The following is a 26,055-nucleotide window of genomic DNA, read 5'->3' on the forward strand; positions in this document are numbered from 1 at the left end:
TCAGGCAGGAGACAAAATAGCCAGAGGATGGGGAGGGCAGCTGGACGTGGGGCTACTTGGGAGGCAGGGAAGTCAAGCTCTGATGTGAGTCTACAGGGTGAGTGTAGGTTGGACACAGGTAACACAGCCGAGAAGGTCAAAGCCTGAGAAAGGTAGCTTGGAGGGAAGTGGCGAGTGAAAAGCAGAGTCTGGAGGCCAGCTGTAGCAACTGGCGGTCTCTGGCTCTGGTGCATATCAGCTGGGAATGTGTGGGAGATGCAGCCATGGTCTACAGTCCTGATTCTGTCCCTTGGCTGAGACACATGGCATTGCCCCATTCTTTACTGTCACCTCTGTGCCTGCTTAGGCAGCTGCTCTCTTTCCACCTCCTCAACCTCTTTGCTCACTTGCACATGCCTTGCTATTTCACTGCAAGCCCAGACTTTGCTCCCAGCTTGTGCCACTGGACCCCTGGTCCCAGGCGGGTGCAGGATCTGCCCTGCCCAGACCAAGAGCAGCACCCGAAGCCTTTAGGAGAGGCCCTGGTATAGCCTGTGGCTTTTGTCAGGCACTTTTGGTGCTCAGCCAGCTTTGGCTAGTCATTGAACTTGATCGGAATATGCCCACATGCATGTGCACACCTTTTTGCTTTTGACTGGGGTATTGGCTGCTTCTGCTCTGTGTCTGGCCCTGCCTGTCCTGTCCCGAGTTCTCACTCCCCTCACTCAGGAGTGGAGTTCTGGAGTTCTGCCTGGTCTGCTTTAGTTACGTAATCTGGCCAGCCCTCCTCTTGATTTATGATCTCTCAGAGCTGATGTCACAGGGCTGAGGCTGTGGAAACTGTATGGGCAGGGGGCCTCATCCATCTCATTAACCACTGAATCCTCAGTGCCAACACCTAGTAGGTGCCTGACAAATATTTGTACAGGGGTCTGCATTCTGAAGAAGGAAGTGGGTGGTCTCAGGGTCAGGGCCCTGGTGTCCCTCCTCCTTGTGCTGTTTACATGCTCATCTGTGTGTGCTGCAACCATGTCTTAGATTGCAGAGTCCTGCGTCCTTCTCCATGTGACTCTCCGGTTGGCTTTAGTGCCCTGCTTGTTCACGGGCCTCATGAGCACATGCCAGTGGGGACAAGAACTCCCCTGAGAAGACTGTGTTCTGTTAAGCAAGTGCTTTGGGAAGATAGGGACTGTGCCAGGGTGAGCTTTGTGCAGGTGCTTGACCACAAGAGAGGTCACTTAGTCTTGCCTTGCTCACCGGCGTGGCCATTCTCGGCATGTGCTTGCTTTTTTTTTTTTTTTTTTAAGGGCTTCACCCGTCGCATATGGAGTTTACAGGCTAGGGGTCAAGTTGGAGCTGGAGCTGGAGCTATAGGCCTACACCACAGCCACAGCAATGCAGGATCCGAGCCGCACCTGTGACCTACCCTGCAGCTCATGGCAACGCCGGATCCATAACCCTCTGAGCGAGGCCAGGGATTGAACCTGCGTCCTCATGGATACTAGTCACATTTGTTAACTGCTGAGCCATGATGGGAACTCCACCATGTGCTCTCTGTTAAAGTTCATCAGAAGGATTTTCTGAGTTACTTGACAAGGTGGCAAGTTGTCGCCTGGTGTCTGCTGGGTAAGAGATCTAGAAGCAGACCTTTCCCACCATCTCGGGAGTTGAGCTCAGTAAGAAGTATCTGTAGGATAGGAATTGCTCCCATGTTCTGAGTCTACAGAGACTCTGGGCCAAGGGGAGAATGAAGATGCTGGTCTGGAGAGTGAGCAAGGCCTGTGGCATCCATGGAGGTCAGTGGGGCCTAGAGAAGAAGCTCGGACTGTTTGCAATGCACACACCCTCCCTGCACTGCCTCCTGTTGCAGCCTGGCCCTTATCAAAGTCAAGGTGAACTTCCTGAGGAAATGGAACCACAGGAGAACACAGAGGAGAGGAAAGCCTGCTTCTCAGTGTCACCCGAAAATCCACCTGCTGGCAGTCTCTGTGGATATTTCTGAGATAGTGTGTGATTTATTTTTATTTTTTGGTCTTTTTAGGGCTGCACCCATGGCATATGGAGGTTCCCAGTCTAGGGATCAAATCTGAGCTGTAGCTGCCAGCCTATACTGCAGCCACAGCAATGCCAGATCCAAGCTGCATCTGTAACCTACACCACAGCTCACGACAACGCCAGATCCTTAATCCCCTGAGTGAGGCCAGGGGTTGAACCTGAGTCCTTATGGTTACTAGTCAGATTTGTTTCTGCTGAGCCACAACAGGAACTCTGAGACTGTGTGATTTAAAGGAATACCCGGTACAGCTGTCCCACTGGGTGATGAATTCCTTTGTCACCGTGATGGTGTGCTATAATAAGGAATATATATTTGGTCTTTGTCCCCAGTTCCAGACACAGAGCTTCTAAATCCTTGTAGTTTCCTGAGTGTCAGGAGGGACATTTTTGGTTATTCATATAAGCCCCTGCACCCAAACCCGAGTTTGTGTTAATGAGATGACTCTTGGAAGATGGTCCCTGGTTGCCAGAGGAACCGACCATGGGATTAGAGGATTGGAATTGTTTTTCCTGCCCCTGCCCCCAACTTCTGGGGCAGGGGGAGGGGCTGAGCATTGGGTTAACCACCAATGACTTAATCAGTCATGCCTATGTAAGGAGCCTCCATAAAAACCCTAAATAAGGAGTTCCCACTGTGGCACAATGTGATCATTGGTATCTCTGCAGGACAAGGACTCAGATTCCATCCCTGGCCTAGCATAGGGAGTTAAGGATCCAGTGTTGCTGCAACTGCAGTGTACGTTGCAACTGCACCTCAGATCTGATCCCTCGCCCAGGAACTTCATTTGCCACAGGGTGGCCAAGAAAAAAAACAAATTCTGGAATGAAGGGACTCAGAGACCTCCGGGTTGGTGAACACACGGAGGTGCTGAGAGGGTGACGTGCCCATACTTTCCTCTGTGGATCTCTGCTGTTTGACTGTTCCTGAATTGTAGCCTTTATAATAAGCCAATAATAGTAGGTATGGTGTTTCCCTAAGTTCTGTGAGCCATGTAGCAAATTATGGAACCTGAAGAGGGAGTCATGGGAACCCTCAGTGTGCAGCCAAGTCAGAAGTGTGAGTAACCAGGTACCTGTTACTTGCAATCGGTGTCTGAACAGGGGCCATCTTGTGGGCTTGAGACTTTAACTTTGGGGGTTTATGCTAATTCCAAGTAGTTGGTGTCAGGATTGCTTAATGGGAGGGAAAATCCCACACATTTGGTGTTGGAAACATTATGAATAGAGAAAAGAGTTTTTCCTTTGGTCATGTAAGAAGCAACCCCAACACATATGTCCATCTTGTGGTTGGCTTTTTAAATCAAACTTTCCTTTAGTGAGGCTAGTGCTGTCAGGGAAAATCTGCACAGTGTGAGGGCAGATCATAGCTGTTGGCAGGACTCACAACAGTGATGGAGAATTTCATTCTTAGCCTTGTCCGTGCTTTTTTTTTTTTTTTTTTGTCTTTTGTCTTTTGTCTTTTTAGGGCCTCACCCCCAGCATATGGAGGTTCCCAGGCTAGGGGTCTAATCAGAGCTATAGCTGCCAGCCTACACCACAGCCATGGCAATTCGGGATCCGAGCTGTGTCTGTGACCTACACCACAACTCATGGCAACACCAGATCCTTAACTTACTCAGCGAGACCAGGGATCGAACCCTAGTCCTTGTGGATACTAGTTGGGTTCGTTAACCACTGAGCCACAATGGGAACTCCTCACCCATGCTTTGATTTCCACAAATCTATGGGAACCATTGCCACTGCAGGCCCTTGTGGAGTTTGAATGCAAGAGGAATGAACTCCTTCATGTAGAGTTGAGTGTTTGGCCCTCAGAAGGTCAAGGCCTACTGACATGAAGAATTGCTGGCCTAGCTTCTAGAAGGGAGAGAGCTAAGAATTTGGCTTGTCACAGTTCCTTCTGTGGCTCATCAGATTAAGAACCGACAGTGTCCATGATGATTTGGGTTCAATCCCTGGCCTTGGTCAGTGTCCAGGATCTAGCATTGCCATGAGCTGTGGTGTAGGTCGCAGAGTCGGCTCGGATCTGGCATTGCTGTGGCTCTGTGGCTGTGGCTAGGACAGCAGCTGCTCCAATTTGACCCCTAGCCTGGAGACTTCCATATTCTGTGGGTTCGGCCCTAACAAGCAAAAAAAAAAAAAAAAAAAAAAAAAGAAAGAAAGAAAAGGGGGAAAAAAAGAATTTAGCTTATCAACCTCTGGGTGCCTCAGCCTGAATGACAATCTTACCAGAAGACTATAGAGATTTCAATCAATTCAGCATGGTATACATTGGAATCTGGGCTCAGCCAGTTGCTGGAGGAGTCCATTGCACATAGCATTAGCCTCCTGGTTCCAGAATTATTTCAGAACTCATTTCAGGTTACATAATAACCATCTTGTCTGACAGCTCTGACCTGAAGGGTAAGTCCCGGTGGTTCAGTTCCTTCAGGAGCCAAACGTGGCTCAGCATATCACGTCTGCCTTATCCAGTTCTGCAGCAGTGTTGGGAGTATTCCCCCAGTGAGCTGTACACATTCCACAGACAAGCCAGGGATGAAGCAGTTGCATGCTGCAGGATCCTCATGTGATCACCCCTGGTCCCAGTGATAGACCAGCTCTTCTCCGCTGCCCATGGGGGATGCTCCATTATCGTCATCATCTTCCTCTTCCTCAACAGGAGAGGCTTGACATAGAAGGCACTGCCCTGCCTTTGAGAAACCTGGAACAACTGGGGGATATGCAGCTGAATAGGTAAAGATGAGACAGAATTCTGGATGGCAGAGGAGACATAATTCATAAATCCCACACTCACATCTGCATCCAACCAGGAGAGCAGGAGAGTGACCAGTCTCCTCTAAGGGGCCAAGGGCTCCTTCCTCCCTCCTCCTTTTGAACAGCTTTACTGAAGTATAATTAATGTACAGTAAACTGTACATGTTTAAAATATACAATATAGGTTATTACAAACTATTGAGTAGATTCCCCTATGCCATACAATAGTTTCTCTTAAATCCTCTATTTTATACTGTGATGTGTATATGTTATTCCCACCCTTCCAATTCTTCCCTCTTTATACAGTTTTTCCTGTGGTAACCATTTCAAGATTCCTGTGGTCTTGAAATCTGTGAGTTTGGGGAGTTCTCTTCATGGCTCAGTGGTTAACAAACCCAAGGATCTTTGAGGATGCCAGTTCGATCTCTGGCCTTGCTCAGTGGGTTAAGGATCTGGCGTTGCCATGAGCTGTGGTGTAGGTTGCTGATGCAGCTCAGTTCCTGCATTGCTGTGGCTGTGGCATAGGCCAGCGGCTTTGGCTCTGATTTGACCCCTAGCCTGGGAACTTCCATATGCTGTGGGTGTGGCCCTAAAAAAGCAAAAGCCAAAAAAAAAAAAAAAAAAGAAATCTGTGAGTTTGTTCTATGTTGTAAATAGGTTATTTTGTATAATTTTTATTAGATTCTACATATAAGGGATATCATATATTTATCTTTCTCAGTGTAACTTCACTCAGTATGATGTTTTCTGGGTCCATCCATATTGCTGCAAATGGCATTATTTCATTATTTTTTATGGCCAAATAATATTCTATTGTATATATGTACTCTGTCTTCTTTCTCCATTCCTCTGTCAGTGGACATTTAGGTTGCTTCTTGGATATTGTAAATAGTGCTGCAGTGAACATTGCGGTGCATGTATCTTTTCGAATTGTGATTTTCTCCAGATACATGCCTAGGAGTGGGATTGCGGGATCATATGGTAGTTCTATATTTAATTTTTTAAGGAATCTCCATACTGTCCTTCCATAATGGCTGCACCAATTTGCATTCCTACCAACAGTATAGGAGGGTTCCCTTCTCTCTACATCCTCTTCAGCATTTGCTGTTTATAGACTTTTTGATGATGGCCTGGTGTGAAGTGATACCTCATTGTAGTTTTGGCTTGCATTTCTCTAATAATTAGTGATGTTGAAGAACTTTTCATGTGTTTTTTGGCCGTCTGTATGTCTTTAGAGAAATGTCTGTTTAGAGCTTCTGCCTATTCTTTGATTGGATTGTCTGCTTTCTTTCACTCAACATTGTTATTTTAAGATTTATCTGTGTTGTTGCATACATGAATAGTTCCTTTTCTTGATGACTAGTATTCAGTCATATGACCATAACTCAGTTTGTATATCTATTCATTTGTTTGTGGACATTTGAATTGTTTCTAGCTTGGGACCACTAGAAATAGAGCTTCTATGAATGTTCTTATACAAGTGTTGTTGTAAATATGTTTTTACTACTCTTGGGCATTAAATGGCTGGCTCATTAGTTTTTAACTTTTAAAAAACCCTGTCAAACTGTTTTCTAAAGTGATTGAATATTTTACATTCCCATCAGCACTTTATGAGAGTTATAGTTTCTCCATATCCTTGTCAACACTTAGTATGGGCAGTCTTATTTTTATTTTATTTTATTTTATTTTATTTTATTTTATTTTATTTTATTTATTTTGCTTTGCTTTGCTTTTTAGGACTGCACGGCATGCATGGCATGTGGAAGTTCCCAGGCTAGGGGTTGAATCGAAGCTATAGCTGTTAGCTTACACAACACCATGGTAACTCAGGACCTGAGCTGCACCTGCAACCACAGGTCACAGCAATGCCAGATTCCTGACCCACTGAGCGAGGCCAGGGATCAAACCCATATCCTCATGGATACTTGTTGGATTCGTTTCTGCTGTACCACAATGGGAACTCCTGGGCAATCTTTTAAATTTTAGCCATTCTAGTGGATGTGTCATGGTATCTTTCTGTAGTTTTAATTTGATTTCCCTAGTAACTAATAATGTTGCAGATCTATTTATGTGTTTACTTGCCATCCATATATTTCTTTGGTGACGTGTCTCTTAAATTCTTTGCTGGGTTTTTGGAGTTTCCTGGTGGCTCAGTGGGTTAAGGATCAACATTGTCATTACTGTGGCGCAGGTTCAATCCCTGACCCAGGAACTTCCACCAGCTGCAGGTGTAGCCAAAAAAAGCTGGTGGTTTATATTAATATAATGTATAAAATAATTTGGAGTTCCTGTAGTGGCTTAGTGGAAACGAATCTAACTAGCATCCACGAGGACACAGGTTCCATCCCTGGCCTCACTCAGTGGGTTAAGGATCCCACATGAGCTGTGGTGTAGGTCGCAGTTGCAGCTCCAATTCGACCCCTAGCCTGGGAACCTCCATATGCTGCAGGTGCAGCCCTAAAAATACAAAAAAAATTATTATATAATTTATATTATGATAATATATACATTAAGATAATATATACTATATATTATATAGTATATGTTATATATAAATATTTACAAACTATATATCCATCAAAAGTTTTGTTTTTCAAATACATATCCAAATATATCACATTCCCCCTTGTAATTTATTGACAATTTCTGTGGTAAAATGGCATCAAGTAACACCTGGTTTTTTTTGCCTCCACCCAATGGCATGTGGAAGTTCCTGGGCCAGGGATCGAACCCACACTGCAGTTGTGACCCACGTCACAGCTGAGGCAACACCATATCCTTAACCCACTATGCCACAAGGGTGTGTGTGTGTGTATGTATGTATGCATATACATACATGGGTACGATCCCTGACCTTGCTCAGTGGGTTAAGGATCTGGCATTGCCATGAGCTATGGTGTAGGTTGCAGACATGATTCAGGATCTGTAGTTAGGAAGAGAAATTAAAGTGGGGCCAGGCTTCCACTGTGCATCTAAGAGGAGGCAACACTGGCCTTGACTCGTGTGTGTGTGTGTGTGTGTGTGAGTGTGTATGTGTGTGTCTAGTTAGTTAGTTGGTAGATATATAGTTTGCAAGTATTTTCTCCTAGTCTTTGGATTACCTTTTAGTTTTTGTAGCAGTGTATTTTGAAGCACAAAAGTTTTAAATCTAGATGAAGATTTTTAGATCAATATGTTGGCTTTTATCTTTTAGAAGCTTGCACTTTTTGTGTACTATATAGGAAATCTTTGCCAAATCCAGGGCCACAAAGGACTTCTCTTGGATTTTTTATGGTCATTTTATAATGCTATTTCTTACATTTAAGTCAGCGATCCTTTTTAATTTTTGTATATAATGTGAAGTAAGAGTCTAGGTTCAGCCATTTTCTTCCAAGATTCCTGGTGCTCTGGGTTAGGATTCTGTCCTCTCCCCATCATACCACCATCTCCACCTCTTCATGAAGCCACCATCCTGTCTCTGATGTCTCCTGATCTATTCAGCCTCTGATCTTCTGCTGCACACTCAAGCACATGGTGGGGACAGGGGCACCATTCCCCTTCCTCCTGCTCTGGGGGCCCTGGAGCACCCCCATCTGGCACTAATCATGGAGACAAAGACCAGAATAGCATCCCTTTGAGGCCACTCCACTTAAAATTTTTTTTTTAAAATTTTTTGGCCATGCTCTTGGAATATGAAAGTTCCTGGGCCAGAGATCAAACCCACACCACAGCAGTGACCCAACCCACAGCAGTGACAATGCCAGATCCTTAGCCTCCTGTGCCACCAGGGAACTCCAAGGCCGTTCCACGCTTGATGGACAATAGTGCTGGTGACAGTTTGCCTTTCCAGATAATCTCTTATAATGACAGCCAGAGTATCTGGATCTTTCCACTAGGAGAGATAGCCAGACTCTTAAGAGTTCTAAAAATCAACTGGAGGAGTTTCTGCTGTGCCACAGCTAGGGATCTGGCATTGTCTCTGCAGTAGTGGAGGTTCGATCCCTAGCCTGGCACAGTGGGTTAAGGATCTGGCATTGCCACAGCTGTGGTGTAGGTCACAACTGCGCCTCAGATTCAATCCCTGGCCCAGGAACCTCCATGAGCCAAAAAAAAAAAGAAAAAAAAATCCAACTGAAATCTCAACTAGCCTGACATCCTTGTTGGCACTCGCAGAAACCTACATGCTTAGAAGGGAAGCAGCCTTCCTGAGTGGGAGCAGGTATTATCTTCATATCATGAGTGAGCAAACTAAGGTTTCATAAGTTTCAATGACCTTCCCAAGGTCACTCAACTGGCTCATCATCATAAGGTGACTTAACTCCTGGAAACTCCAGGAAAAAAACTACTAGACTCAGACCTCCTACTCCCAGGCCAGTAGTTCCCACCCTGTAAATCCTGCAAATTTTGTATAGAATTCCTGCCAACAATACAAACTCTGCCCCACATTCCTTTATGGTTTCAAAGAAAAGCAACTGCAATGAATGAAATGTTTAAAGGAATATATTTGGGAGTTCTCAGGTGGTGCAGTGGGTTAAGGATCTGGCATTGTCACTGCTGTAACTCGGGTTGCTGCTGTGGTGTGGGTTCGATTCCTGGCCTGGGAACTTCTGAATACTGTGGGCCTGGTCCCAAAAAAGGGGTGTACGTAAGGTCTTGGGTCAAATCAAAGAAAGGTTTGGGAGAGGCTGGTTTACCTTTCTAAGGATCTAGGCTTTATTTTTTTCTTCTCCTTTTCATTGGGGCCAGAATGGGAGTGCTCCTGTAGGGCTTGGGAGTCAGCTCACAGTCCCAAGTGTGTGGGGGAAGGAAGGTTGGGGGCTGGCTGATGATCAGGCCCTCTGCGATCCCTCACTGTCCCCATCAAACCCAAGTTCCTCAGCCTGGTGTTCTCAGCCTGGCCCCTTTCCAATCTCAGCCTATCCCTGGATCTTTTCAGGAAGTCTATCTAGCTAGGCTGGTCACCTCAGGGATCCACACCCTTTACCTGGTCCACACCCTTCTTCCTGTCCTTCAGCTTTTCATGCAGGAATGTCCCTGCACTTGGTCCCCTGAGAATCAGCTTGGGTCCCAGATTCTCTCAGCTGGGTGGGCCTGTTCCTGCCCTGGCACCCTCAGACCTGGTGACCCTCACATGTGCTAAGCCTATTTCTGAGGCTCAGTCTTATAGAACCTCTCCCTCTCTGGCCTGAAACTGGCAATTAGGTTCATCTCATTACCATCTGCATAGCTTTCCTGTGTGTCTTATCTCCCCAGATAGACTGTAAGCTCCTCCTGGGCACAGGCAGGTCTGATTCTTCCTCGTTGCATCGAGTCTTCTCAGCACCTGGCACTGTTCATGTGGCACTGAATGGATTTGGATTACTTCGGTTTAATTTACCCGGGTCTGAGCCTTGGAAGGAAGGTGGGAGGTTTGCCATCTGTAGTTTATAGTTTTGCTTTGAATTCTGGAAAGGAGACAGACTATGGTGGCACAGAGATGCTTACTGCTCTCAGGGCTAGAGCCTTGAGGTTAATAGATGCTGGCGTTCCCCTCTGAAGATGAGAGAAATGAGGGGCCACGGAAGAGAGGTCCTAGGCTCAGAACCAGCCCTTACACCACCCAGGAGTATCCCTGCCCACAGAAACTTCTCCATTGCTTCACACATGGGGAGGGCAGGAATGCTCTACATGCCAAGCTCCAGGAGAACGTGTCCCGTCCTTCAAGCTGTGCTGCTTGGGAAAGGATCTGCTTGTGTGCAGCTTGTACCCATCTGCTTGAACTAGATTTAAAGAATTCAGGAAGCATGCATACCACGCACTGGGGAAGGTACTTCTGGACGCTGAATGATGAACCAAACATGGTCCCAGCTCTTAGTAAACTCACCGTTTGGCAGGGCAGGAGACACATGAACACACTTGAGCATGATGCAAATCCCCAACAATCACTAAAGGCGAGAGCTTATTCCTGGAGAGGAGACATTTAGAATGAGACTTCCAGAAGGATAGGGGTTGGAGAAAGGAATTGCAGGAGGAAGGGGTCTGCATGAGTGAAGTCCAGGAGTTAGGATCCTGCAGGGTACATTCAGAGGACAGAACTAAGTTACCTGAGTGTAGGCTGAGAGGAACTTGGGACCAGTTGGTACATATCCTTGGAAACCAAGAGACAGAAAGTAGAATGATGATTGCTAGGAACTTGGGAGGGAGTTGTTTCATAGCACAGGGTTTCAGCTTTGTAAAATGCAGAGTTTTGGACATGGATGCTGGTGATGTTTGCACAATTGTGTGACTGTACTTAATATCCCTGAATTGAACACATAAAAATGGTCAGATGGTCAATTTTGTGTTGTGTGTATTTTGCCTACCCCCCCCCCAAAAAAAAAAACCCTTGAAAGCCAGCTTAATATTTAAGGGCACAACCTCTGAGTTAGACAAACAGATCCAGGTTTGTTGCTTCATAGTTGTGCAACCTTGGGCAAGTTACTTCATCTCTCTCTCTTTTTTTTTGTCTTTTGTCTTTTTTGTTGTTGTTGTTGCTATTTTTTGGGCCGCTCCCGCGGCATATGGAGGTTCCCAGGCTAGGGGTCCAATCGGAGCTGTAGCCACCGGCCTACGCCAGAGCCACAGCAACGCGGGATCCGAGCCGCGTCTGCAACCTACACCACAGCTCACGGCAACGCCGGATCGTTAACCCACTGAGCAAGGGCAGGGACCGAACCCGCAACCTCATGGTTCCTAGTCGGATTCGTTAACCACTGCGCCATAACGGGAACTCCTACTTCATCTCTTGAAGCCTCAGTTTCCTTATCAGTAGCGCTGAGATGATGTTAAAACCAACTGTAGAATAGCTGTGAGGAGTAAGGGAGGATGTTGCTGTGGTGTGCACAGTATATGCCTACATACAGTACGCCCTCAACACATGATTGTTGTTAATGCCATGTGCTAACCTCTTGCCTTAGGGAGCCCAGCATTGATTGGGGGTTATTGGAAGGGCAGGATGTGAAGCCTGGTATTGCTCAGACACATGCAGTAGACAGCTAATGCTGGGGCTGTATCAGTATCAGGAGGCAGTGAGGGTGTTCTGAAGAAGGAGGATGCCTTTCCAAAGCTGCATGGGGCCAGAAATGGGGCGCGCTCTCTCTCACTCACACACAGTGATCTTGAATCCACTATCCTACTTGTGCTTCCTATTTTTCTCATCTTTTTTGTGTTTCTCTTTCAGATTATTTTTATTGTTGACTTCTTTTCTCCTCTATTAATTGGAAGTTATACACTGTGTTTCTTTTTCTTCTTCCTTTTAGATTTCTTAGAGAGTACCACATGCATACTTATCAAGATCTAAATTTAGTCAATCACTTTACCTTCCTCTCTGTAAAATGCAAAATCTTAAACATCTTAACTCTATCTACCCACTCCTGTTACATTATTTTAATGTACTTTAATTCTGTCTGGTTTTATCGTGACCTCATAGGGCCTTATCATTCCTGTTATATTATATAGCCAATGTTTTTTTAGCTTTACCCACAATATTTACTACTTTTTTTTTTTGGCTCTTTATAGCATCTCAGATCTTCCATGTGGGATCATTTTCTTTCTGCCTAACTTACATCCTTTAATGAGAGTTCTTTGGTTATACATTCTCTCAGGTTTTGTCTGAAAATGTGTTTGTTTTGTGTTTATTCATGGAAGATATTTTCACTGGATAAAGAATTCTGGCTTGGGAGTTCCCATTGTGGCACAGTGGAAACCAATCCAACTGGGAACCATGAGCTTGTGGGTTCGATCCCTGGCCTTGCTCAGTGGGTTAAGGATCTGTCATTGCAATTCTGGCTTGTCAGGTCCCTTCCACTCCCAGCTTCTGTTGTTCTGTTTTTGCCATGGTCAGCTGTAATCTAAGCACACTGACTTTTTCTTTGATTCTCTCTCATGTATGTTCTGCAATTTATTGTGTATGTTTAAGGGTGTATTCCTTTTATTTTTAATGATGCTTGGAATTCCTTGGGTTTCTTAACATCTGTAAATAGTGTTTCCTATCAGTTCTGGAAAATTCTCAGCCAGTATCTCTTCAAATATTGCCTCTTTCCAGTTTTTTTTTTGTCTTTTTTGTCTTTTTTGCTATTTCTTGGGCCGCTCCCGAGGCATATGGAGGTTCCCAGGCTAGGGGTTGAATCGGAGCTGTAGCCACCGGCCTACGCCAGAGCCACAGCAACTCGGGATCCGAGCCGTGTCTGCAACCTACACCACAGCTCACGGCAACGCTGGATCGTTAACCCACTGAGCAAGGGCAGGGACCGAACCCGCAACCTCATGGTTCCTAGTTGGATTCGTTAACCACTGCGCCACGACGGGAACTCCTATCCCATATTTTCTATCTTTTTGTCTCTCCGTTGTTTTTTGTTACTTTTTTCTTTCTTTTCTTTTCTTTTTTCTTTTTAAGACTGCATCTGCGGCATATGGAAGTTCCCAAGCTAGGGATCGAATTGGAGCTGCAGCTGAGGCCTATGCCACAGCCACAGCTGTGCCAGATCTGAGCTGCATCTGTAACCTTCATTGCAGCTTGCAGCAATGCCAGATCCTTAACTCAGCAATTGAGGCCAGGGATTGAAGCTGCATCTTCACAGATACTAATCAGATGCTTAACCCACTGAGCCACAACAGAAACTCCTGTTGCTTATTTCTAATCCACCTGCCAGTTCACAAATTGTCTCTTTAAAAAAAAATTTGTATCTTTAGCTAAGTCTAATCTTTCACCACATTAAAAAAATTTTTAATTGTTCTTTCCTCAATACAATTTTTCTTCTACTGTACAGCATGGTGACCCAGTTACCCATACATGTGTATATTCTTTTTTCTCCCATTATCATGCTGCGTCATGAGTGACTAGACATAGTTCTCAGTGCTACACAATAGGATCTCATTGCTAATCCATTCCAAAAGCAATAGTTTGAAAATTTTAGTTATGGTATTTTTCATTCCTGGAAGTTCTGTTTGCTTTTTTCTCAAATTGGTTAGGTTACTCTTTATATTTTTCTACTTCTTGGAGATATTTTTAAGCTTGTCTTTTATTTCATTAAGCATAGTAAGCATCATTATTTTATAATCTATACTTGATAATTCTACCATCTGAAGTTGTACATCTGTGTCTGCTGTCTGTTATCTCCGGTGGTTCTTGTTCATTGTTTCCTTGTGTGCTTGGTTATTTTTGGCTTGTGTATTGCTCAAAATTTACTTGGAAATTTATTGGTGGGTATTTGCGGAGGCCTAAGATGAGGCCTAGAATGAAGATGTCTTCCCTCAGAAAGGATTTATCTTCTGCTAGGTGCCTCAGGGAAATCATAGTCCAGGAATGCTCTGAAGTAAATTCATGACTTGAGGCTTTTTGAACCACTCAGTGATGTGAATTTGAGCAGCTACTCTGTATGAAGCCTAGCTTGTGGTCACAACTTCTCAGAGGTATCCCCTCCCCCTTCTTTTTCATTCCCCTGGAGGTGAGGTTTTAGCGAACCAGCTTAATCTAAGAGGGTCTCTGGGTAGATTCCCCACTTGTGACAGGCTCTGAGTTTTGACATTTGTTCCCATTGCCCCTCAAGGCCATCCAAACTGAGATTCGCACATACCTGTATCTGTAAACACCCACAGAGCCAAAATGACTTTGGCTCTCCTTACTTTTATAGGCTCTTGTCTCTCCTTTGATTTTTAACCTTATTCCTTTCTCTCTTGCCAGTTCTTTGATGCTCTCAAGAAGGATATTTCATGTTTCATCTAGGATTTAGTTTGTTTTATTTTCTGTTTTATTTTTTTTGTCTTTTTTTGCCTTTTCTAGGGCCCCTCCCATGGCATGTGGAGGTTCCCAGGCTAGGGGTCGAATTGGAGATGTAGCCCGCCGGCCTACAGCAACGCGGGATCCAAGCCGCGTCTGCGACTTATACCACAGCTAATGGCAACGCTGGATCCTTAACCCACTGAGCAAGGCCAGGGATTGAATCTGCAACCTCAAGGCTCCTTGTTGGATTCGTTAACCACTGCACCATGATGGGAACTCCTTTTTTTTGTTTGTTTTTTTAGCAACTGTTATTCCCTAAAACTGAAGTTGGCAGATCTTCTCATTCTGTGTGATTGTTTGAAATTGCAGTATAGTTGACTTACAACATTATATTAGTTTCAGGCATACAACCTAGTGATTCAGTATTTTTATGGATTATACTCCAGTTAAAGTTGTTATAAAATAATGACTATATTTCCCTCGGTGGTACAGTATATTCATGCTGTGTGATTTTGCATAAGTCACTTCTCCTCTCTGGCCCTCAGCCTTTTACTTACTTCATAGGGTGGTTGGAAGGATTAAATGAGAAAATGAAGATAAAGGCACAGTGCTCTGCACATAGTACTTATTCTTGGCATAATAAATAGAAGTTCCCTTTCCTCTTACTTCCTGGTAGGGCTGGATCTTTGGGACAAAACCAGAGCCCAGTCATTCAGTCTGAGACCCGAGGTCCCCGGGGACTGATGCCCAGGGTTCTCCATCCCCCTTCAACCCCTGAGGTTCTAGCTAAGGTCTGACCTCACATATGAAGGTCTGTAGCACTACCAAGCCGGGCTGGGTGCCAGGGAGGCACCTGACCACCAACTTCAGTCCTGGGGAGCATGAAACGTCCCTGGGGAAATCTGTACCCATGACCTCAGTAGCATCCCCAGAAGTGACATCCATAATGCCTACAAGGGTGTTTGGCTGCACACTGGGGCTGCACATTGTTTCTCTGGGAGAAAAATTCCCTCTGTGTCTAGGAAGTCACTGGTGAGTGTCCATTTCATTTTCTAGGGCCAAGAGGCCAAGAGTGACCCTCTCTGTCCTGGGGATCTGGAACCAGGGAGTTCCCCGAGGGCCATATAGGCTATCCCCAGAATCACTTCTGACCCCTCCATCTGCCTCCATTACACTTCTTCCCCACCCTAACCCCCCACCACTAGAGTCAGCCCAGGTCACCACTGTTCTCCCTTACACCAGAGGATTTCAATGCATTTCCAAGGCCATGGACACTACTTTTTGTGAATAACATTTTCTCCCCAAAGAAAATTCCCCAAACTCAGGGTCAAATGACCCTGGAGTATCCTGTTCCACCAGCCCCCTTTTTGGTGTTGGTTGGGGAATGAACTGTCCTTCCCTGAGCTTCACCTTGATCATTTTGATCCCCATGGCCTTTATGTCAGTTCCCCAGAAGGTGAGGTCTGGCTGGGAGGTTGAGAAGGCTGAACACTTCCGCTCTGATGGAAGTGAGTCCCAGCCCAGAGAGACCTTTCTAGATTTCAGAGTCAGGAAGGGTGGAGAGCAGCTTGGAGATAATTGCATTGGCAGCCCAGGTCTAGAAGAATGAAAAGTCACATGATTCTAAGCATTATGGAGTACTTTATAGATTGAAGCTGCTTTCTTTCTTTCAAATGCAGCATTTTTTGCCATTTTACCTGTATACATGCATAAAGTAGACAGTTTTTTAAACAATTTCAGCCAGCTAAAAAGAGGTACGTGCCTTGGAGTTCCCTTGTAGTGCAGCAGGTTAAGGATCTGGCTTAACCATCTGGCTGGTCAAGATACACCAGCTTGGGCCACTGCTGTGGCATGGGTTTGATCCCTGGCCCTGGGAACTTCCACATGCCATGGGTGCAACCAAAAAAAAAAAAAAAAGTGCTCTTACAAAAGGGATATGAGATTCAAATGCAGATAAACTGTATCAATTAAGGGGCCCTAGTCCCTGGGCTGCTGCAGTTTATACCCTTTAGAGAAGGCAACATTCTCGGAAGCATTCAGCTCCATCCTAATTGTCCAGTGGGGAATCAGTGTGTCTTCATAGGAAAACATTACTAAGGGCTTTTAGAGTGAGCCGTCTCCAAGAAATTCCCTATAGAGGCAGAAGGAGGTGAATTAGGCCAGCACCAGACTCAGCACCCATTCTGTATCAAGAGGCAAACATCACTGCATCATTTTTTTTTTTTTAATCTGGGAATTTCTCTGGAATTCTTTGAACTCCCCTAGCAAACTTTATAATTCTTTGTGCTTCTTATGTCACATAATAAGCTATTGTTCTGAGATTTGCTCATGTTGTTTCCTTGGCCTGCCCTTTCACCCTACCTACCTGGAAATCTCTATTACTCAGAGACTGTTCAAGTAGCACTTCCCCACAAAGCTGGCCTTGACCCTTGGCACTCCCAATAGAAAGACCAGCTCATCTAATTCTGCTGGAGAGGGAGCTATGAATGGGAATGACATAAAATGTGTGCCATTCCCACCTTCCCTCCTGGTACACCTGTTCTGGAACATTCTTTGATCAGTTCGCAGAGCACTCAGAATTGTGTTGGCCTCTTGGTTCCCCCTCTGGGCTGTAAGCCCCTTTCAAACAGGGCTGCGTGGCCCACTCCCCTCATTTCTCCTCTCCACATTCCCAGGGATGCTCACTGGACCAGGCTCTGAAGCCTGTGTGGGTCAGTGAGTATCTAAATGCATGGCTGCACCCTCCAGCCAGTAGGATATTCATCTGTTTTCTCTGAGGCATCTAGTACAGGGTCCCACGTGTAGCAGGTACCCTAGAAATACTTGTGAAATGGAAGAAAGGGAGTGAATTGCAGACCCTTTGCAATGGAAGATGCTAAGGTGCTGAGGATTTTAGCAACTTTCCTAAGCCAAACTGTGTGGGCTTAAGAATGAGTTTCTAGGACATCACTTGGCAATGCCAACTTGAGGAATTTTCAAGAAAGGCACCATTAGAAGGCCCCTCTCCAAGAGAGGTGTCACAGGATACCTTCAAAGACAGGCTGACCTTTAATGAGTCCTTTGATGTGAAACCAGTTACTAAATCAGCTAGGATGGGAGCCAAGAACAACCAGCTCATAGCTAGTTCTGCTCAAGGGTAAACAATGGGAGCAGTCCCCAGTGGTGGCACTAGGGTTTGCAAAGAAGTGTGGCATCCATGATCGTCTGCCTGTGGCATCCGGAATTAGTTTGACCAGGGTTGGACAGCAGCCTTTCTGCCCCCAGCCCAGGTTTGTCACCTTCGGCTGTGCCTCTGGCTCTTCGCTGTCCTTATTCCCAAATGGGCTGCTTGGGTTCAGGAATTTTGGCCCCTGGCACACACCTGTTTCTAGTTACCAGCCTAGAAGCTTGTGGGCCATTATTTCTGGGTATTTAGTCTCCCAGATTTGGGCTCTGAAGGCTGATTTCCTTCAGTCCTTCTGTACTCGGCCTCCACACTGTTCCCTGATTGATTGGGCAGAGTGGGAGCTCTCATCTGCCTGCGTGGCCTGACTCCCAACAGAGATTTTCTAGCTTACCTTGGGCTGGAGCTAAACAGGAAGGCTAAGGCTGCAGGGCTGTATGGAAAAGGGGTTTCCCCTGCACAGTGTCCAGCCAGAGGACCCCTGTACCGTGGAGGAGGAGATTAGGACTGTCTAGGCAGTCAACCAAAGCATCAGGAACTCCTGTGGTTCCCTTTGCAGTGTTTCTCTCACTGTTTGCAGGAATCATGGTAGAGCCTGCCACCCATTCTGTTCCTCCAAGCTGCTCACTGCAGATGGAATTTCCTGTGCTGTTTTCCACCAGATCTGGGGAAACTCCCAATGAACTCTGGGTCCGAGACCTCAGCACCCTCCCCTGTCTGGAGGGGAGGCAGAACTGCTTCTTCTCCTCTGCCAAGGCTCCTTGTTCCCCCTGTAATTGGAGGAGCAGGGAGTACCCCAGCTGAGACGCTGGCTGAACCCTGAGCAGTGCAGTCTTCCCTCTTCCCAGGGAAGCAGCCTGCCTCTCATCGGGGAGGCTGTGCCTCCTGCCCCACTTTCTCCTGCTCCTAGCTCCTCAGTTCTGAACCTCTCATGCTCTGCCCATGCTGACCCACCTCACCTCCTTGGGCAGGTAGAATCTGCTGAGTAAAGCCTCATGGATGCCCATGTGCCTGGCACTGACAATACAAACATGGATGTGACACTGTCCCAGCTTCACAGAGCCTACAGTCTGCTGGGACAGACAGATGCTAATGACAGATTGTGCTCCTTGACTGTGGGATACAGAGGAAGCCCTCCATTGTGACCTGCTTCCCCAGAGAGGGCGCAGTGAGCAGGGCCTTGACAAAGGAGTAGGAGTTCTCTGTGTGGATGAGGCAGAAGATGGCCCAGCTGCTGGAGGGGAGAGAGGGAAGAGGCTGGAGAGGTGCCAGGCCACCAGAAACTAGGCCTTGCAGACCAAGCTGAGTGGTGACTCAATCCTGAGGGCTGCAGTGAGGGTCCAGGGAGACTCTGTCTGTTTCTTATTTTTTTTAAAAAATAGCTGTATCGAGGTATAATTGAGTCATGCAAACTGAACATTAAATCTGGAGCTTTAATGTATACACGTATATAACAAGGGTATGTATACATTTGAGAAACCATCACCACAATCAAAATAATGAGCACATCCATCACCTCCAAAGTTTCCGTGTGTCCCTTTGTCATCCTCCCTCCTATCCCCAGGTAACCACCCATCTACTGCTGTCTGTCACTGCAGATTAGATTGTATTTTCTAAAATTTATGCAAATGAAATCATCCCGTGTGTACTATTTTTGTTTATTTTTCTTATTGCTCAGCACCTTTGTTTTGTGACTCATCCATGCTGTGTATATTCATAGTTAATTCCTTTTCATTGCTAAGTAGTGTTCCATGGCATGGATTATATCACAGTCTGTTTATTTTTCATTTTTCCATTTTTCCTGCTAATGGACATTTGGGTTGTTTCTAATTTGGAGCTGCTACAAATAAACCTGCTATGAATATCTGTATGCAAATGTTTGTGTAAGTAGCTAGGAATGGAATGGCTGGGTCATATGATAGGTATATGTTTAACTTTTAAAGGAATTGCCAGATTGTTTTCTAAGTGGTTGTTCCATTTCACATTCTCATCAACAAGGTATGAATTTGCCACATACCTTTTCTTGACTGGCTATGAACCACAGGGTAAACCTTTGGAGCTGAGTCTCCATTGGGTTTGCCCAGCTGGTGACTATAGCTGTAGCCCTTGGGCCCAGGTCACGGAGGGAGGGATTTCCTGGAAATCCTTCCAGAAGATGGTGTCAGACTTGGCATCATCTTAAGAGGCTTGTTTGTCATGATGTAGGCCCAGAGGCTGGAGGAATTGAGCAGGACCTGCAGATAATAAACAAAGTCATCTCTAGCTCAGCACTTGAGAAAATCCCTCTGGACTCAAAGAGCCACAGTCCAACAGTTACAGCCTAATTTCCAGTGAAACTAATTTTTATGTAAATAAATGACTTCAGTGGATGTTGGGAGAGTTAGGGAAGAGGTCTGGGCCCTGGCTTAGAGCTCTGTTCCAGGAAGGTGGCCCCCTGGCCAGACTGCCCCAGGAGGAGCCATAGAACTCAGGGCCTAGAACTCCAGAGCCCTGGGGACTGCCCAGGTCAAGGCTGCTGATCTAGGCCCATTCCCAGCAGGAAGGAGCTTGGAGCAGTGCCCAGCACTAGAGGGCAAGGCTGATGCCCCTGTCCCTCTGGTCACTGCTGGGGCCTGGCCTTTCTGGATTATGATGTTTTTATGGAATGAGTCCTACCCGAGTTTGGAGTGTGCAGTTCATTCATGCATCCGTTCAACAACATCAATCAGTGCCTCTTTGGAAACAGAGTTGACTCAGGCAGGTTGGGGCCAGGTTGTGAAACCATCCAGTTCCTGCCAAGGGATATAGATAGTGTTTATGGGAGGGGCAAAATGGGGATTAGATCAGGTTTGTGTTTTAGAAAGGGACCTGGCAGCCAATGCAAAGGATAGATTTGGGCGTGGACAGACCATGGGTGGAAAGGTCATTAGGAAGAGGCCGAGGAGGAGCTGAGTGGGTGGTGTTGGTGGTGAGAGAACAAGGGAGACACGCATATGGGGGTGACGGAGACGAGTCAGCACCTCTCCATAGCCACCTGCTCTTCTTATGGCTTCAGCGACACTGCTCTCTCTTGATTCCCACCAAGCACTGAATGGATAAAAAATAAATGGGGGATGGAGTTCCCTTGTGGCTCAGCAGGTTAAGGATCCACTATTAACACTGCTACGACTTGGGTTGCAGCTGTGGTATGGATTTGATCCTTGGCCTAGGAACTTCTGCAAGCCATGGGTGTGGCCAAAAAGAAAAAAAATTAATAAATGAGGGGATGGTTAGAGGGACATAAGGTTGGCTATTTGGCTCAGGAGTGAGCCAAGGCATACATCTCCCATCCATCCATCACGTCCTCCTAAGCAGCCATCCTTCACTGAGGTGAAGGTGGGGACCGCAGATATCCTCCCAGTCCAACAGGATGTTAGTGATTCATGTCTGACTGCTCTCAGCATGGGCCGATTCCCAGAGGCTCAGTTGGTCACCTGTGACACAAAGGCCCTGCTGTCCCTTCTTCCCGAAATTCCTAAGGCAGTGAGGGCCTTCCTGGGGCCATAACTTTGAACTTCTGGGTAGGAAAGTCCCCAGTTTCCCATGGAGATCCCATCCATGGGGCAGGAGGAGAAGGGGGGAGAATGCAGAGCCTAGGGGGAGGTCAAGTGTGACCTCTGCCAAGGAGTTGAGTCTTAGCTGCAGTCACTGAGCATTGACATCATGTGCCCTTTTCCTGGTTCCTCACAGTGAGTACAGCACTGTCCAGGCGGGTTTCTGTCATTTTGACTGACCTGCTGAAAACTCTATCCACAGGTGACCTCAGAATGGCATTCACTGTAACCAGAATTCACCTTCAAAATAGTGTGCAGGGGTGGGGTGGGGGTGGGTGGGGAGGGAGGAGCGGTGAGAGGGGCCGTGTGCAGCGGCTGCTACATTCGTCTGATGTGGAAGAAGAGCACTGGTGTCGTGTAGAAGCCTGGAATCTTGAGTTCCAATCCCCAGTGCCACCTCCACTGGGCGACCATGGGAGACAATTACTTCACCTCTCTGAGCCCATCTGGACCCTGATCGCAGGGGCTGTAAATTAGTGTTTGTGTTTATGTTCCCTCGGCCTCAGTCTGGGCCCTGTGAGGGTCAAGACACTGGGCACAGATCGCGTGAAGTGGGTTTGAGAAGACAGTTCAAAGATGTTCACTCCTGCTCCTCCACTCAGGCTTGTGGACCAGTTGATGCTGAGGGTTGACAGAGAGTGAATCATAGAGTATCAGAGCTGGGAGGGCCCTTAGAAGTGTCCACTTGGGCTCCAAGGGCTCCTGGTGGACCTCCATGTTTGGTGCTCTGGGCTGCAATACCCCAGTGGTCGCTGACTCAGGACTGGCCTGTTCCCTGCCCGCTGGCACCACCAGCAGGCCCTTCCCATCCTTGCCCATTTACCACTGAGGGAAGAGGGCCTGCTGGGTCAGGCCTTCCAGGCAAATATGGCCTTCCTGCCCACCAGACCATTGCAGCAGTAGCAGCAGCAGAGAAAATGGTCCAGGTGTAGACAACAAAGATGAGAAGCCCAAGGGCAGGAGAGGCCCAGTGCCTGGAGATAAGGCTTGTGCTAAGCGGAGAGGTGCCTGGCACAGAGAGGGGGGCCCAGTGGGGGTGTTATTCTCAGTCCAGGGAGGCACTCCCCTGGTTCGATGGTAAAGACCAGAACCTGACACTGAATGGTGGTACCATCCTGAGAAATCCCAGGCAGGAGGCTGGGCGATGAGGTGCACAGATAGTACAGGCTGGGCTTCCCTGGACACAGGGCATGAATTCCCATTGATGACTTGGGAACTTTGGAGCCAAGAGCACCCTGTGAATCTCCACAGCACTGCCAAGGGCCACCTGGGGTGACTGCCACCTGCCTTAGGGGACTGAGGAGGAATGCGAAAGAACTGGCAGGGCGTAACCCTAGAAGGGGAGGTTGTGATCTCTGTGTTGTATTTGTGCAGCAGACACTCTCCCAGGCCTCCTGGTGCCACCCAGGAGCTGCAGATGTTGGGTCCATAGTCCAGAGTGAGGTGGCCCTGCTCCAAGGTATGAGCCACCCCCACTGCTCTTCCTCTGGGCTTTTCTCTGTGTTCCCCAGGCCCTGCCTGCTCAGAGCAGAAGAGATGCCCCTGGCTGCTTGCTGAATGAGTGATGGAAGAAGAGGAGCAAGCAGCCAGACAGAATGGCCCTCAGCCCCCAGGCCTTCCACCCACCAGCATGTTTTCCAAAGTGGCTGTGCCATTTCACATTCCCTCCAACCATATCTGACAGTTCCAGTTGCTTTGCCTCCTGACCAGCACTTGTTGTTGCCACTTTTTTCCTTTAGGCCATTTGAATGGGTGTGTGGTGGTATCTCCACATGACTTTAATCTGCTTTTCCCCTCATGACTGATGATGCCGAACTGACATATTTTATTGCCAGTCAATCCTCTCGCATGTGGTGTGTGGCTAGCCAGGGCTCCTCGTGCAGACACCTGCAAAAGATGGAAGACTGAGGTGGGCTGGGGGCAGGGGAGCCCCAGGGATGGTCCTGGGAAGAGGAGGAAGGGATGGTCAAGGAGCAGGAGTAGAGGTACTGCTATGGGTGGTAAGGGCATGATGGCAGAGGGGGAGCAGTGTCTGCCCCCATCCGAAGGACTTCGATGTTTGACTGGAGGAGCTTGGTGACCATCGGGAAGGCCAAGGTCAGTGGCTTATCCAGCCTGTTCATTTCTCCCCATCATCCCCCCAACCCATGCTGTTCCTCAGCTGTGACTATACACTTATCAAAACTCATAGGACTGTATACTACAAAGGGTGGATTTTGCTATATGTAAATGGTACTTCATTAACCTGACTTTCAATAAACACACATTAATCATAGCCACTGTTTCCGAGGCCTCCCAGGCACTGTGCCTGGGGCTTTGCATGTTTGCTTAACTGTCCACTCACTGGATGGCTCACTCAGCAAGTGTTTACCGAGCACTTGGCCAAGTACAGCACACCACCAGTCAGTTCCCCAGCAGTTTCAAGCACCGTTTCCCTGACTTGTGTAGAGAAACCCGCAGAAAGATGTGGCCGGACCTCACCCCTGGAGGCCTGTGGGGGAGCTTGAGGTTTCTCTATGGTGTGTTCCATGGGGAGAGGAAATCCTAGCTTTGTCAGCCTCTCAAGGGAGTCGGCAACCTAGAGAGAGAGAGAGACCAGGGGACCAAAGGAAGAATGGTACCGTTGCCCCTCTCCGTGGTGCTGGCCCTGCACCTGAGGGCCAGCTGTGCCCTCCACGGCTCTGAGTACAGAGCCTGTGTAGTGTGGATTGTGGAGGCTCCAGGTCCACTTCTGGGTTCTGCTTTCTTGCTGGATGGCTGGTCCTCTGCTTTCGGAGTGTGTCTATGCCTGCCCAGCTCAGATGAGAATGACCCTGGCTTCTCTTGTGAGAATCCAAACGTGGAACCCCCCCAACCCAATAAAGTGGGCTATGTGCAGCAGGAGAAATGAGCAAACCAGGCTGCCCAGACCAGTGCAGCTTCATCTGGAGTTACAATGTGGAGTGAAGGACAGATGACAAGACGGAGAACATTTGACACCTTTTCAGTATATTGTAAAGACACAAAACAGTACCATTCATTGTTATGGTTATAAACTTAGTTCACAAACATATAAAGACATGAACAAGAAAGCTACGTATTAATTTCACAATGGCATTAGCTCTAGAGGAGACATTAGCAAAAAGAGACGAAGGAAGCAAATATGGCAAGAGGCTACCAAAGCACATTTAACAAATCAGAGATATATGGGTTAAATCAAGGGGCTGTGTTGCATCCTGTTTTCTGTACTTTTGACTTAAGTATTTCATACTTAAGCAAGCCAGACTGAACCTCAAAAATATTACACTAAATGAAATAAGAAGACACAAAAAGGAAATTATTGTATGGTTCCACTTATATGAAGTACCCTGAGTAGAAATGCATAGAGACAGAAAGTAGAGAAGTGGTTACAGTGGGGCTGGGAGGAAGGAGGATGGGGAATTATTATCTAATAACAGTTTCAGTTTGGAACCATGAAAATGTTCCAGAGATGGATAGTGGTGACGGTTGCCATCTTACTTGAATGTACTTAATGCCACTGAACTTAATGCTTAAAAGTGGTTAAAATGGTAAATTTTATGTTATGTAAAATTTACCACAATACGGAGTTCCCGTCGTGGCGCAGTGGTTAACGAATCCGACTAGGAACCATGAGGTTGCGGGTTCGGTCCCTGCCCTTGCTCAGTGGGTTAACGATCCGGCGTTGCCGTGAGCTGTGGTGTAGGTTGCAGACGAGGCTCGGATCCCACGTTGCTGTGGCTCTGGCGTAGGCCGGTGGCTGCAGCTCCGATTGGACCCCTAGCCTGGGAACCTCCATATGCCGCGGGAGCGGCCCAAGAAATAGCAACAACAACAACAACAACAACAATAACAACAACAAAAAAAAGACAAAAAAAAATTTACCACAATAAAAATAAATAAAAATAGGCCAGAATAGGCAAAAATGATAAAGACAGAAAGTAGAGTGGTGGTTGCCTACGGCTGAGGAGAATGCCTGGGAAATCGGGGTCATGGCCAGGAGTTGTGGATTTCCCTTTGTGGTCCTGAAAATGTGGTCATGAAAATGTTCTAAAATTGATTGTGGTCATGGATGCACAACTCTGCAAATACACTAGAAGACATTGAATTGAGCGCTGTCAATGGGTGAAGTCTATGGTATGTGTCTGACATATCTCAGTAAAGTTGTGTTGTTTGTTTTGGGTTTATTTTTGTGGTTTTTTTTTTTTTTTGAGCTGACTATTCTTAAAAAAGTCTACTACTCTAGTAGAAGCTGTGGTCTGTCTGGTCTGAACCTGGCTCTGACAGGAGTGTCACAAAGTCATCAGGAGCCCAGAGCCTCCTCTGCCCTGCCAGCCTGTGACATGGGGAGGGAGCCTGGCTCCCAGGGCGGGAGCTATTGCCACATCGGTGGGGCTCTCGGATTGAAGCGCCTAGCTTCTGCAGAGTGAGGTTAATGAGAATCGGCTCCAGGCTCCTGGGGTTTTGAGCCTTAATTAATACTTGCAATGCCCTCAATGATTGTGAAATCAGAGGTTCTGTAAATCTGCACAGCAGTGGCCTTATTAATGCCAGTGCATTATGCAGGAGAAAGAAGCCAGCCTTCTTATCACTGACTTAGCTCCCTGGAGGTTGCCGGAGAGGCTGGTCCCGGGATGTCGAGGCCAGGCCGAAGCTGTCTCTCATGGCCCTCTTGTCTTGCTTTCCAGGCCACCCCTAAGGTCTGAGTGGTCTGCACTGGTCCAGGGCTCCAGGGTGGCCACCCTGAGCACTGTGGCCAGGCTCCTCATTGAGCCTGGGTGTCCTCTCTGTGGTCTTCAGAGGGTAATAAGGCAGATCCC

Source organism: Phacochoerus africanus, chromosome 8 (genome assembly GCF_016906955.1).
Source record: "Phacochoerus africanus isolate WHEZ1 chromosome 8, ROS_Pafr_v1, whole genome shotgun sequence".
Classification (NCBI taxonomy): Eukaryota; Metazoa; Chordata; class Mammalia; order Artiodactyla; family Suidae; genus Phacochoerus; species Phacochoerus africanus.